The sequence below is a fragment of the Perognathus longimembris genome, chromosome 2, assembly GCF_023159225.1.
Source record: "Perognathus longimembris pacificus isolate PPM17 chromosome 2, ASM2315922v1, whole genome shotgun sequence".
NCBI lineage: Eukaryota > Metazoa > Chordata > Mammalia > Rodentia > Heteromyidae > Perognathus > Perognathus longimembris.
Genome location: NC_063162.1, coordinates 33681542 through 33693672, shown reverse-complemented (window position 1 = coordinate 33693672; position 12131 = coordinate 33681542). Strand labels below are relative to the sequence as shown.

The 12131-nt window shown below is 34.9% G+C and overlaps 1 protein-coding gene across 1 annotated transcript in view; it reads right to left on the bottom strand.

The window, feature by feature from the left end:
* The window catches only part of Prkg1 (protein kinase cGMP-dependent 1), a 919569-nt gene that overhangs the window by 325901 nt on the left and 581537 nt on the right, over positions 1–12131 (bottom strand). The window lies entirely within an intron of this gene.

Genomic DNA, 12131 nt, shown 5'->3' with positions numbered 1-12131 from the left:
GCCATGCTTTTCACAGGTGGTCCAATCACTGCTACTCTGTTTCTAGCACAGCAGTTTTTGAAAGGACTTAATTCCTAACTATGCTCTGCAATCTTAAAAACAGATAAAGGCGCCAGACTTACCAGGAAATAAGAGTAAGACATATCAAACAGAAGGTAAGGAGGGATAATTGGGTCTTTCCAAAAATCCCTGTATTTTCTAAAGAAACTGATATAACCTGCAGAAAGGTGGAAACATTATCTAAAAGTAAAAACAGTTTTATTCCTTAATTTGCAATTTGCAAGGATTTCTGAAATTAAATCTCTGATTTCTGGGAATAGTGTTGTCATTGTTTTACATCATCATGATACAATGTGATATGATCACATTATTGAGAAATTTGCATAGAAAAGACAAGTTAGAGAAACCAGTGGTGGCTGGGATGTAGCTAAGTGGCAAAGTGCTTGCCTCGCAAGTGCAATGTCCTGGGTTCTATCCCCAGTACCAAAAGAAAAGAAAAGAAAAAAAAGAAATCAGCTATGATTTCTATGAAATGCCAGTATGTTCTATCAAGGACTATGAAGAAGAAATTCTAGTAGTCCTGATTCTGGATGCCAGTGGTGTCATCCCAGTAATTTAGAAGACAGAAATTGAGAGGATGAGATTCCAGGCCATCCCAGGCAACATGATTCTTAATACCTCATCTCAACATCAACAATAAGAAAAATTAAGCAATGTAACATATACCTCCTTAAATCCCAGGTATAGTAAGAAATATAAAATTGGAGGATTTTTGTCTAGGACATCCTGGGCAAAGTGAAATAAGTCAGGCCCAGAGAGACAAAGGATGTAAGTTTTTCCTCATATGTGGAAGCTAGATTTAGCTTATAAAGTTACAAGTAAATACATTGGGTAATATGTAAATATATACAAATATATTAACAGAACTATGGTAGAGTCACAGAAGAAGTCAAATAGTGTAATTCCTTAGAAAGATAAAGTTAATAATAAAAAAAAACAGGAAGCAGGTACTCAAAAGGGATGGTTGGGCTCAAGGAGAAAGGGGTAGACAAATGAAGAGGAGAAGAAGGGGAGGATGAAGTCAAGAATCCAATGTATGGACTAAGAATGTGGCTTAGTAGTAAAGTGCTTGCCTAGCATGCACAAAGCCCTGGGTTTGATTCCTCAGTACCACATAAATTGAAAAAGCCAGAAGTGGCACTGTGGCTCAAAACAACAAAAAGAACCTCCCTTAAAACTAAGCAAAAAAAGTAACTAGGACAACAACAAAGACAAATGCTAGTTCTATGTGGAGAGAGGTATCTCTTTTCTGGAAAATTTGACTCTTTTTATAACTAAGCAGGATATCTCTTGTCTAATTATGCTAGGAAGTTTAAATTGAAATAAGAACTGTTCAGTATTAGAGAGACCAATTAACTGGATATCAGAAATATGAAAAGTAAAAAAGTGAAGCCTCTGGGTGAATTGTCACAGGGGAGACAGGATTTCCTTAATCTGAAAGATTTCTTAATCTGATTTTCTAAGTGGGAAATGACTAAAAAAAAATGGTCCTAGGGGAGTCTCCTGTTCTCATACATTGGTTTTACCTCCTGTTCACTATGAAGCTAACTAACTTTGGTGTGAGGTGTGTGTCTGTGTGTGTCTGTGTGTGTGTGTGTGTGTCTGCATACGTACACATAAACAAAATTACACTTGACTAATTCTGCATGCTCAGTAAAGATTTCATGATTCTCACAGGTGGTCCAATCACTGATGCTCCATTTGTAGCACACCTTCTGTGTGGTGTCTGACCACACAGGATGAATTGGATATATTTAGTACAGTAAAGTATATGTTGTAAATGAAAAAAGTGATCGTGCATTGTTAGTATTTTAGTGTCATGCTAAAGTAGAGTAGTGATGGGTGGAATGAGGGGAATAAGAAAGGTAATTGAGATGAATGTGATAAAAATATATGTCGAACAATGTAACACATTATATAGGCAAATGTAAATTTGAAATCACTTTAGTTGTACAAAAAGTTTTACATGGGAAATTTATTAAAATGTTTTATTTTAATAATTATGTTATATTTATTAATATAATAATTTACTTTATTGATTTATTAAAAGTAAGAGGGAAAAAAGGAGAGAAAGAGAAAGAAGGGATATGACAAGGAGGATATAAAAAATTGATGCCATTTAGAGTAATATTCATTAACATGCATATTCATTCTCCCAAATTACTGATTTTTTTCTTTGTACAACAAAACAAATCTTAAGTAGGTTCTTTCAAATACGAAATGCAATCTTTACCCATAGGACCACATCGAATCAACTGGGAAGATAGAATTTATTTAATTTCTTGGAAAGTCTTGAATAATTATAAACATTTTATATATTTATGTGCTAACTGGAGCTATGCTGCTTAATTGCCATCCTTCTAGGATTTTGCATAAGTACTCTATTAGTTGTTATTATTATACAAAGTAAACTAAAAATTATATAATCATGGAAAATTCAAAGGAAAAATATCTCTTCCCTTTTAAGTATTTTAAATTATATCTTAAAGGCCCAGATTCCTTTGATATATAGATGTATACATATAAGCATACATATGTATACTGTACACTGATTCCAAAATTATATGCTAAAAATTTTCTTTAATAGATAAAATGTACCAGAAATGTATTTCCAAGACTTTTCTGAACATTATTCATATTTGTAATATATTTTGCATATTCACTAATTGATATTTTAATTCTATACAAAGTAATTATCAATACTGACATAGTGTTCTTCCTGTGACATCAGGAAGTCAGCCTGGTACAATTAACAGAATAAAATGTGAGACTGAATCTAATTTGAATCTAGTCTCATGATGATAGAAAAAAAAATCACTAGGGCTGGGGATATGGCCTAGTGTCAAGAGAGCTTGCCTCGTATACATGAGGCCCTGGGTTTGATTCCCCAGCACCACATATAGAGAAAACGGCCAGAAGTGGCGCTGTGGCTCAAGTGGCAGAGTGCTAGCCTTGAGCAAAAGGAAGCCAGGGACAGTGCTCAGGCCCTGAGTCCAAGGCCCAGGACTGGCCAAAAAAAAAAAAAAAAGAAAAAGAAAAAAAAATCACTAAACTTCATGATTCCAATTACTTCCTCAGTAAAATGAAGATAATTCTGATTTCCTCAATGAATCTTGGCAAAATTAAATTAATAATGTATGAAAGGTGGCAAGTAGTGCATGTTTTGATTCATCCTTGCTTTTCATTTGAGTTGGGGTCAATGTTTACAATTGAGTTCATAGTTTTGTTGCAAAGCACTTGAGACAAAGTAGAGAAGTTGGGATGGTTTTCCATTTAAAAAAAATTTTTTTAAACTAGCCAGATTCTTAACTTCTCACTAAAAATTCACCTTGGTATAATCATCATGATGAATAAATTATAATTAACTTTATTTCAAGGATAACAAAATTAAGCTAGAATTCATGACACCCATTCCTTCTCTTTAGTTCAGGGTCTAAACCAACCAACAGATGTAGATTCCTCTTTCCAGAACAGATAGAATTTACACTCTAAGAGGCTTTCAGTGTCTAAAACTACCTTAATATTTATTTAGCCTCCTGGCAGAGTGTTCTCCTCCTCACTGAAGATCTTTTGGATTCCTCATCAACCCTGGGGAAGGAGGAATCTAATTAATAAGTAGAGAAATGTAGGTAGCTGAGATCCAAAAAAATTTACTCTCTTAACTCCCCTAAGACTTTGCAAATGCTTTGTGAATTTGTTCTTTGCAGAATAAATTGCTTCCTTTCTCCCTTCTTCCGTCCCTCCCTCTCTTCCTCCTTCTTCCTTCCTCTTGGCACAGGGGATTGAACTCTGCTTTACATGCTTGCTTAGCTGGTGCTCTACCACTTTGAACCACACCTCTACTTTCAGCAGAATAGTTTTCATTGTGAAAAAGAACTCACTCTCTTAGACTTCAAAATATTGTATACAAAACATTTTTAAAACATAGGACTTGTGCCAGCAGGCTCAATATGAATGGCATAGAAATAAAATAAGCCTCACTACAGGCATAACTTATTAAACTCAAAGTGACAACAAAATGGGAGAATATTAAGCTAATTTATCACATAGCTTTAGCTTTCTAAACCCCAGTGTTGAGAACATATCCTCAGGGATAGAGTGACAAAAAGTTAGCCTATGAGCTTCAGAGAGACTCATCCCTCCAAACACAGGCATTCTAAGAGGCATAACGGAAGGATCAATGTGCTAAATCATCTAGGGTTTTGTCTTCCACTAGATCAAATCAGATATATCTGTATAGAATCCATTACCAATTCAAATTGGAGAAATTAATCACAAGTTTAATATATCAAACATCTAAATTATTTGCAAGGATTAGTAAAAAATGTAGAAGCAGAAGTATCTATATATGATACGTGCATATGAATAGTTTTTTTTTATTATCAGCACTTAATTATGCAGATATATGAGATTGCATTGCTTAGGGACACCAAACAAACCTTCTATAATAAATTAAGCCAAAGAATTAAATTAAATTATACAACTAATTGTAGAAAGAGTTAGAACTGCTGTTTATTTATTTATTTGGTGTTGTACTGCAACTGAAACTCAGGGCCCAGGCAGCATCCCTTAGCCTTCTTACTCAAGTCTAGAATCCCTACCACTTGGACTTCAGCTCTTCTTTAAAAGGATCAATATGGCAACCTTTGTGCATAACAGATGACAGCATGAAAGTTAATGGTTACCTGCTCCTCCTGTCACATTTAATGAGAACAGATGTGATACTGTGTTTAAGCAGGCATATTTGGAAGTCAGTGAGGATGTTCTTCTTTATTTATTCTTCATATTATTTCCCTTCAAATTAGGACTATGCCATTTTTGTCAAGCTTAATTCTAATGCAGAATTCACAATCTTCTAGAAAAGCTTTATTAGAGCTTAAAGCTTAAAAGCTTAATAGTCTGTCACTTACTCTTTAAAATAAAATGTTCCAAAATACCCAGAGCTATTTTGGCATACAATATTCCTTTTCTTAAAAAAAAATTATAGGAGGAAAGTCTGGTCAAATGAGAATGATGATTTTGGTTTTCCAGAAATACTATCTCAAAGAATCAAATGGACAATATAGTCACTCCTTAAATAGTTTAATCAAAAAAAGAAAAGAAAAGTAAAAACAAGTGGAATTCTGATTTTTTTCAGGTGAAAGAATATAAGAAATACTCTATAAATATCTGAACATTCCAGTTCCTTAAAAGCAAGTTCCTAAGTAAGAATGGATTCTGTTTGTAGACTTCCATCTAAGCTATGAGCCAGAAGAGCCCCAACAGGTTGCTTACATTTCTGTTTTTGTTTTGTTTTGTTTTTTTGGCCAGTCCTGGGCCTTGGACTCAGGGCCTGAGCACTGTCCCTGGCTTCATTTTTGCTCAAGGCTAACACTCTGCCACTTGAGCCACAGCACCACTTCTGGCCGTTTTCTGTATATGTGGTGCTGGGGAATTGAACCCATGGCCTCATGTATAAGGAGGCAAGCACTCTTGCCACTAGGCCATCTCCCCAGCCCGGTTGCTTAAATTTCTATAGAAGACACAGTTCTTTGCCTATTTAATAGCCACTTTAGTAATAATGATATATTTTGCATATAGCAGATAGACTTCTAAACAAATGAAAGCCCCTGTTTATTGAATTTATGTAATTTTAAGACATTATCATGTATTTGAGGATATTTAAAATGATAGTTCTTAAATTGATATTGATTATTTATTTATGAAAGTGTATTCTGGATTTGGAAGAATTTGAGAAGAAGAAAACTACTATTGGTGCTTAGGAAATGGACAGAGTTACCACCACTCCTCTTACCAAAAAAAAATCTAGGTGCTTCAAGGGCACAGTCAACATGTGCAGAAATCTCGAAACAGAGTAAAAAGCAATTTAGTACATTGCAAATCAGTACCTAGGAACTGACATGTGGATACCCAGCATTTACTGATGTAGCACAGGGTAGAGTTTAAGATGAACAGTTATGAAGACAGGTACTGCTGGCTCATGCTTGTAATCCTAGCTATTCACAGGCTGATATCTGAAGACTGAGGTTTGAAGGCAGCCTGGAAGAAAAGTGGGCAAGATTATCTCCAATTACACACAAAAAACCCAGAGGTAGAGCTGAAGTTCAAGTGGAAGGAATGCTAGACGTGAGTAAGAAGGCTAAGGGATACTGCCTGGGCACTGAGTATAAGTTCCAGTACAGCACCAAATAAATAAAAAAATAGAAGTTCTAACTCTTTCTACAATTAGTTGTGTAATTTCATTTAATTCTTTGGCTTAATTTACTATAGAAGGCTTTTGTGTGTGTGTTGCTGTTGTTGTTTTGCCAGTCCTGAGTCTTGAACTCAGGGACTGGGCATTGTCCCTAAGATGTTTTTGCTCAAGGCTAATGCTTTACCACTTGAGCCACAGCACTCTAGTTTTTTTCTGTTTATGTGATACTCAGGAATCAAACCTAGCTCTTCATGTATGCTAGGCAAGCACTCTACCACTAAAGATAATAATATATCTCAAGTGCTTAGAATATGCCTAATAAATATTTACTAACATTTGCTATTGTTTTGTTTATTTTTAATTATGCTTGCTCACAGAGAAAGGTTTCTTATTTTTGATTACTGAGCCTTAGGCTTAAAGATGTCTGCCTAAAATAACACAACTGTACTGAATGAAACCAAATGTAAACCCAGATATTCTTCCTATCAGTAATACATTGAAATACCTAAAATATTTGAAAGAAATTTTCTAATTTCATTTTCTGTTATGATTATGTTTCTTCAAGCATCATAAGAAGCATCTGAGAACTTATTAAATATTAAAATATAGATTTTCTTGTCCCACCCCCACACCTGTCATTCAAAATTGATACTACACTGGCATCTGTGTGCAGTCATTTTTTTCTTTCTAGAGAGGATATGACAACTTTACCATGAGTCTTACCGAGCAACCTATAGGAATTATGAAACAGTGGAGCATAAGCTTAGTCAAGACTGGAGAATTTTACCCTAGAGATTTGAACAAAAGAGAGTTGACATTTTATAAGAAATGTATTTCAGATTTCCCAGAAACTAGGTGATACTAGGCAGTTTAAATATTCATCTACTCTGCTTTTCGTCAGTAAGATAAACAGTTTCTTAAGTTCCTTACTCACTTTTATCCTTATGTTCTGTTTTTTTGTGACTAAGTAGTTATACAAAGAGGCTATAATTACATATGCCAGATTATTATTTGTACAATGCATCTTGATCAACCCCTTACTCAGTGACAATGGCAATGAGAAGAAGCAAAGATAGCTGGAAACATCAGCAGTTGCTAAAACAGGCATGGCACTGAGGACAAGGTGCAAACCTAATTAAGTTTTCTTCTAGGAGTTACATAAAAGTTTAACTTGGGAATTATAATGTGGGTATATCTGCCTCATAAAATAATTCTCTAGTGGATGGGGGGAAAAGGCTTTCTGAAGGCCAACAGAATCTTTTCAGTAGTTTAGTTTCCAAAAAGCTTTTTCTGAGAGTCTGATTTGAAAATGCAATAAATTATATAAATCAGAATTCATCGTCATGGTGATCATCAGCATCATCGTTTGGGGACAAAAGAAAACCCAGATTTACAAGCAGACCCACTGGCCACAAGGCTACGTTCAAATGCTCTTCTGGGCCTAGATACCACTGCCAACTGAAGCACCAGAGAATATGTTCAGAGAAAAGCAGCACAAATTAACTCTGTCAGTTATTTGGCTCATTTTCCAAAATTGATCTCAAAAACAAAAATATTTTTTCAGTGGCCTGAAATGATGGAAAATGCTGTCAACTCACTTTTTTTTTCTGGACCTATAGCAATCACACCACATTTGGCACCTCTGCCCCTTAGAGGTTTTTTTTTGCCATGCTTACATAAGAACATTGGTGTTTTTTATTGGGGAATGTCAACTACAGACACAAAAGAGAGATGACTAAAAAGGATTAAAGAGCAGAATCACACTTTGTATCTAATAGCAAAGAGGGAGCCGATATCATGATTGGTAGTTATATACTTGACAAATATATTGGAATCAAAATAAAACCTAATTTTGACAATTAAGAAAAAGTCTTTTTATGTTAGCAGTGCATGTAGATGTGTAATATGTCCTCTTGCAAATATGTGCTCCTGAAGGAAAATAAAGAGGGAGATTGTCAAGGGGAGATAACCAGTGATTTTTGGACCGTACCTCTTTTAACCAGTGGCTGTCCCTGAAATTTCTGATTAGGAAGGCATTGAGATATACAATAGAGAACTTTCCATGAGAAGAATCTGATGATTTTCATTGTCATTTTCTAGAGGTTTTATTTTCAGTTAGTTACAAATTCTTTTCCTCATTGTTTTTTTTTTTTTTGTTTTTTTTTTTTGGCCAGTCGTGGGCCTTGGACTCAGGGCCTGAGCACTGTCCCTGGCTTCTTCCCGCTCAAGGCTAGCACTCTGCCACTTGAGCCACAGCGCCGCTTCTGGCCGTTTTCTGTATATGTGGTGCTGGGGAATCGAACCTAGGGCCTCGTGTATCCGAGGCAGGCACTCTTGCCCCCTAGGCTATATACCCAGCCCTCTTTTCCTCATTGAATACTTGACAAAATATAAAATATATATCCCTAGTTGAAAATTCGGATGGAAGTTTTATTAAACAAACATATAAAGAGAAAGACCCTCCCTTCATAGACTGCTAGAGATCTTTAATATGTTAAGTTTACATATATATATATATATATTTTAATATTTTTGTGAGTTGCGGGCCTGGGTGCTATCATTGGGCATTTTACCACATTTAGCCACAGTACCACTTCCAGTTGTGTGGTGGTTAATTGGAGATGAGTTTTATGAACTTTCTTGCCCACACTGGCTTCTAAATATGATCCTTAAATCTAAGCCTCCTGAGTAGTTAGGATTACAGGCATTGAGCCACTGCATTTTTTTTTATTATGCCCAGATTTTATAATTTTAATTTTTATGTTAATTATAAAGGTGAGGTACAGAGGGGTTATAGTTATATAAGTCAATTAGAGTATGTTTCTTTCTGGACAATGTCACCCCTTCCCTTGCTCTTTTCCAGTTTTTCCCTCCCATATCAGCCCACAAGTTGTATAGTTCATTTTCAACATAGTATCTAGTGAAGTTTATACAAATATATTTTTGAGGCGAGGTCAGTTTTGGAGCTTGAACTGTGGGCCTGGGCACTGTCCCTGAGCTTTTCAGCTCAAAGCTAGCACTCTACCACTTTGAGCCACAGGGCCATTTCTAGTTTTCTAGTGGTTAATTGGAAATGAAAGTCTCATGGACTTTTCTGCCTGGGCTGGCTTTGAACTGTGATCCTCAGATATCAGCCTTCGGAGTAGTTAGGATTACAGGCATGAGTCACCGGCACCCAGCAAGTTTGTATTTTTATAGTATGAAAATTGGTAAGTTTTTCTACAAAGGGAGCCATAAAAAAGATCAATTGGTTTGACTACATAAAATGTTAATGTTTTTATGTTATGTAAAAGAATGATACACAAATTTACTTAAAAAGTAATACCAAATAAGGAAATAAATGATTGTATACTAGAAAATAATTTAACTGATTTTGGTGTTTTGAGATTTTGACAACACCTTTGAGTATTTTCCTTAGGTATTATTATGCCACCTCTTCATAGCCTAGCTAAATAAATGGTATTAACTATAGTTAACTTGGGAATGTAAGAGTGAAACAAATGTTATTCACACCTTCAGCCTCAGGAGTCTATGATTTGTACAGCAGCACAAAGCTCATTCTCAGAGGGTGGCTGTGTATGATTTAATAATGTGTTGGTGTCGTGAAATTTTAAACGACTTTCAGAAACAGGGTTTTATACCACTGTTTTGCAGTGAGCTCTAAAAATTATATATTGTCCCTGGATTTACTATTCTGTCAGCTGTATATCTATAAAGTCATACATTTTGTATCAAAAAAGAATGCCAGAATATTTAAGACATAACCATATCCATGAAAAGTGAATGGTTTATGAGTAGAGATAAGCTGAAAAGTTTAATTATAATCGAAGTGGACAAAGAACAGAGAAAATTCCAGCAATAAGGCTACTGCTCTGTAGAATGAGGTCAATGTCTGTGGACAAGGAGGCCTTTAGCTGGATTAAAAAGAGGGAAAAGAGAAATGACGATTGGGAACAAATGCAGGGGAGAGGGGAGAGTGTGCTCTAAAGAGATGTGGAAATACTCAGGTCTGTGGAATCATTTGGATTGTCTAAGACAAGAATGAAACCGGCTGAATTGGCTGCCTTTGGCTGTAGGAAGGTCTTGAATGTCCAGACAATGAGGATATAAGTCATTCAGTAGCAACTGTGAGTCACTGAAGAGTTATAGAGAGAGAACCAGTCACTGTCATCATTTAGTAAGATTAAAATAGATAATGATGATCATCTTGTCTCCGAACTCCCAGCCCAGTCCTATATTCAGTGGAAACTTGTTTTATAAAGGAGCCTAATATAAAGTGGGATCCAGATTGGGGTCAAGTTCATTTTCACTCAACCAGTTAAACTCTACTTGCTCTCACTCTCAGCTGATCAATAAAAATGTGTTGACTCATTCTTGAAAGCCAAGTTTTATTAAATTGTCAGGACAGATTGCACAATTCTGACACTGACATCACAACCAGAGTTGATTATGGTATACACACACACACTCACATACACACATGCACGCACCAGACATCTCTTTCTCCTGAAGCAGCAACATTCAATTATCTCCTTGAGAAAACAAATCTGAGGTATTTAAATTAATATGATGAAGGCACAATGCATAGATATACTTATCTGTGACACAGATAAGTAGTGTGTTGATTAGCAATTGAGATCTTTGCAGGGTTGCATTTTAAGTTTTGAAATCGATATTATTCCCTCTGTTTCTCTATGTCTGTTCTTTTCCCACACATACATATATGCCCAAGTACATGTCAGCACATAACACAGATACATTTTGCCACACACACATAGATATTGTGCATAAACAGTATAAATTCTTTGCAAACTAAAATTGTAAAGAGATTTATATTTCTACTTCTACATGTGTCATCCAATAACACTGAGGAGGAAAAACACCCTGCTGACAGAGAAATATTTTAATATATTATTACTTGATAGCAAATTAGAATTTCATTGTCCCTTCAGCAGGACTATAACCAAAAGATTTCATGTAGAAATGAAAAATGTATAAAAGATAAGGCAGAAACAAAATTAATTAACCACAAGAAATACCCAAGTAAGGAGTATTAAGATTGCATTTGAAGAAAACTCAATAGATAGCTGTTATGATATATCGCTGAAATAAAATGTGAATTTGACTTCTCAGCTCTATTTAACCATTTCTTCACAAAAATGAAAATATAAGATAAACCAAAAGTACTCTAATATTCTAGCTCTCAAAAATGAAATCTCAGTAGCTCACAGTCTGTACACCAAGCAAGGTATTGCTTTTAACACTCAGAATAGTCAATATTATTTTTAGTAAAAAAAAAAAAATACTATATTTTCTTTAAAATAAACTTAGAGGCAAAGTAATTTGTTTCAATGAATATCAGCAAATATTACTAAGAAATAAAATGTTGCATTTTTATTTTCATTCTATATGGAGTTATTATAATCATATATGACTCAAGGAAAGAAAAGCATTTGATATTTCCATATGAATTGCAATATGACATATATTTAATTTGAGAAATTAAGCTCAGGATTAAAGGATAATAAGCTGCCTCTTGGAACTTTTTCCCTTTCAGTGGAAATTCATAGAATAAAGAGTTTAGCTATCCACTATAGTGCATCTAGCAGAGAAAATTTAAATATATTAACCAATAAACAGAATGAACAATATTCTTTTCTTTTCAAGAATTCTTATTTGTTCCTGTGAACTATACTTCTTTGGGAAAATATAGACTGGCTGAGTACACCTGATAAAATTTAGAGGTACTGGCTCATTCCCATATCCTGAAAATTGGCACCAGAATTATAAAGAAGCCTGTACAAAGTCTTGTCCTTCTCTAAATTTGTACGCTATTAAGCCTGAGATTAAAGACAAGAGAAGTTTCACTCTGGTGCAT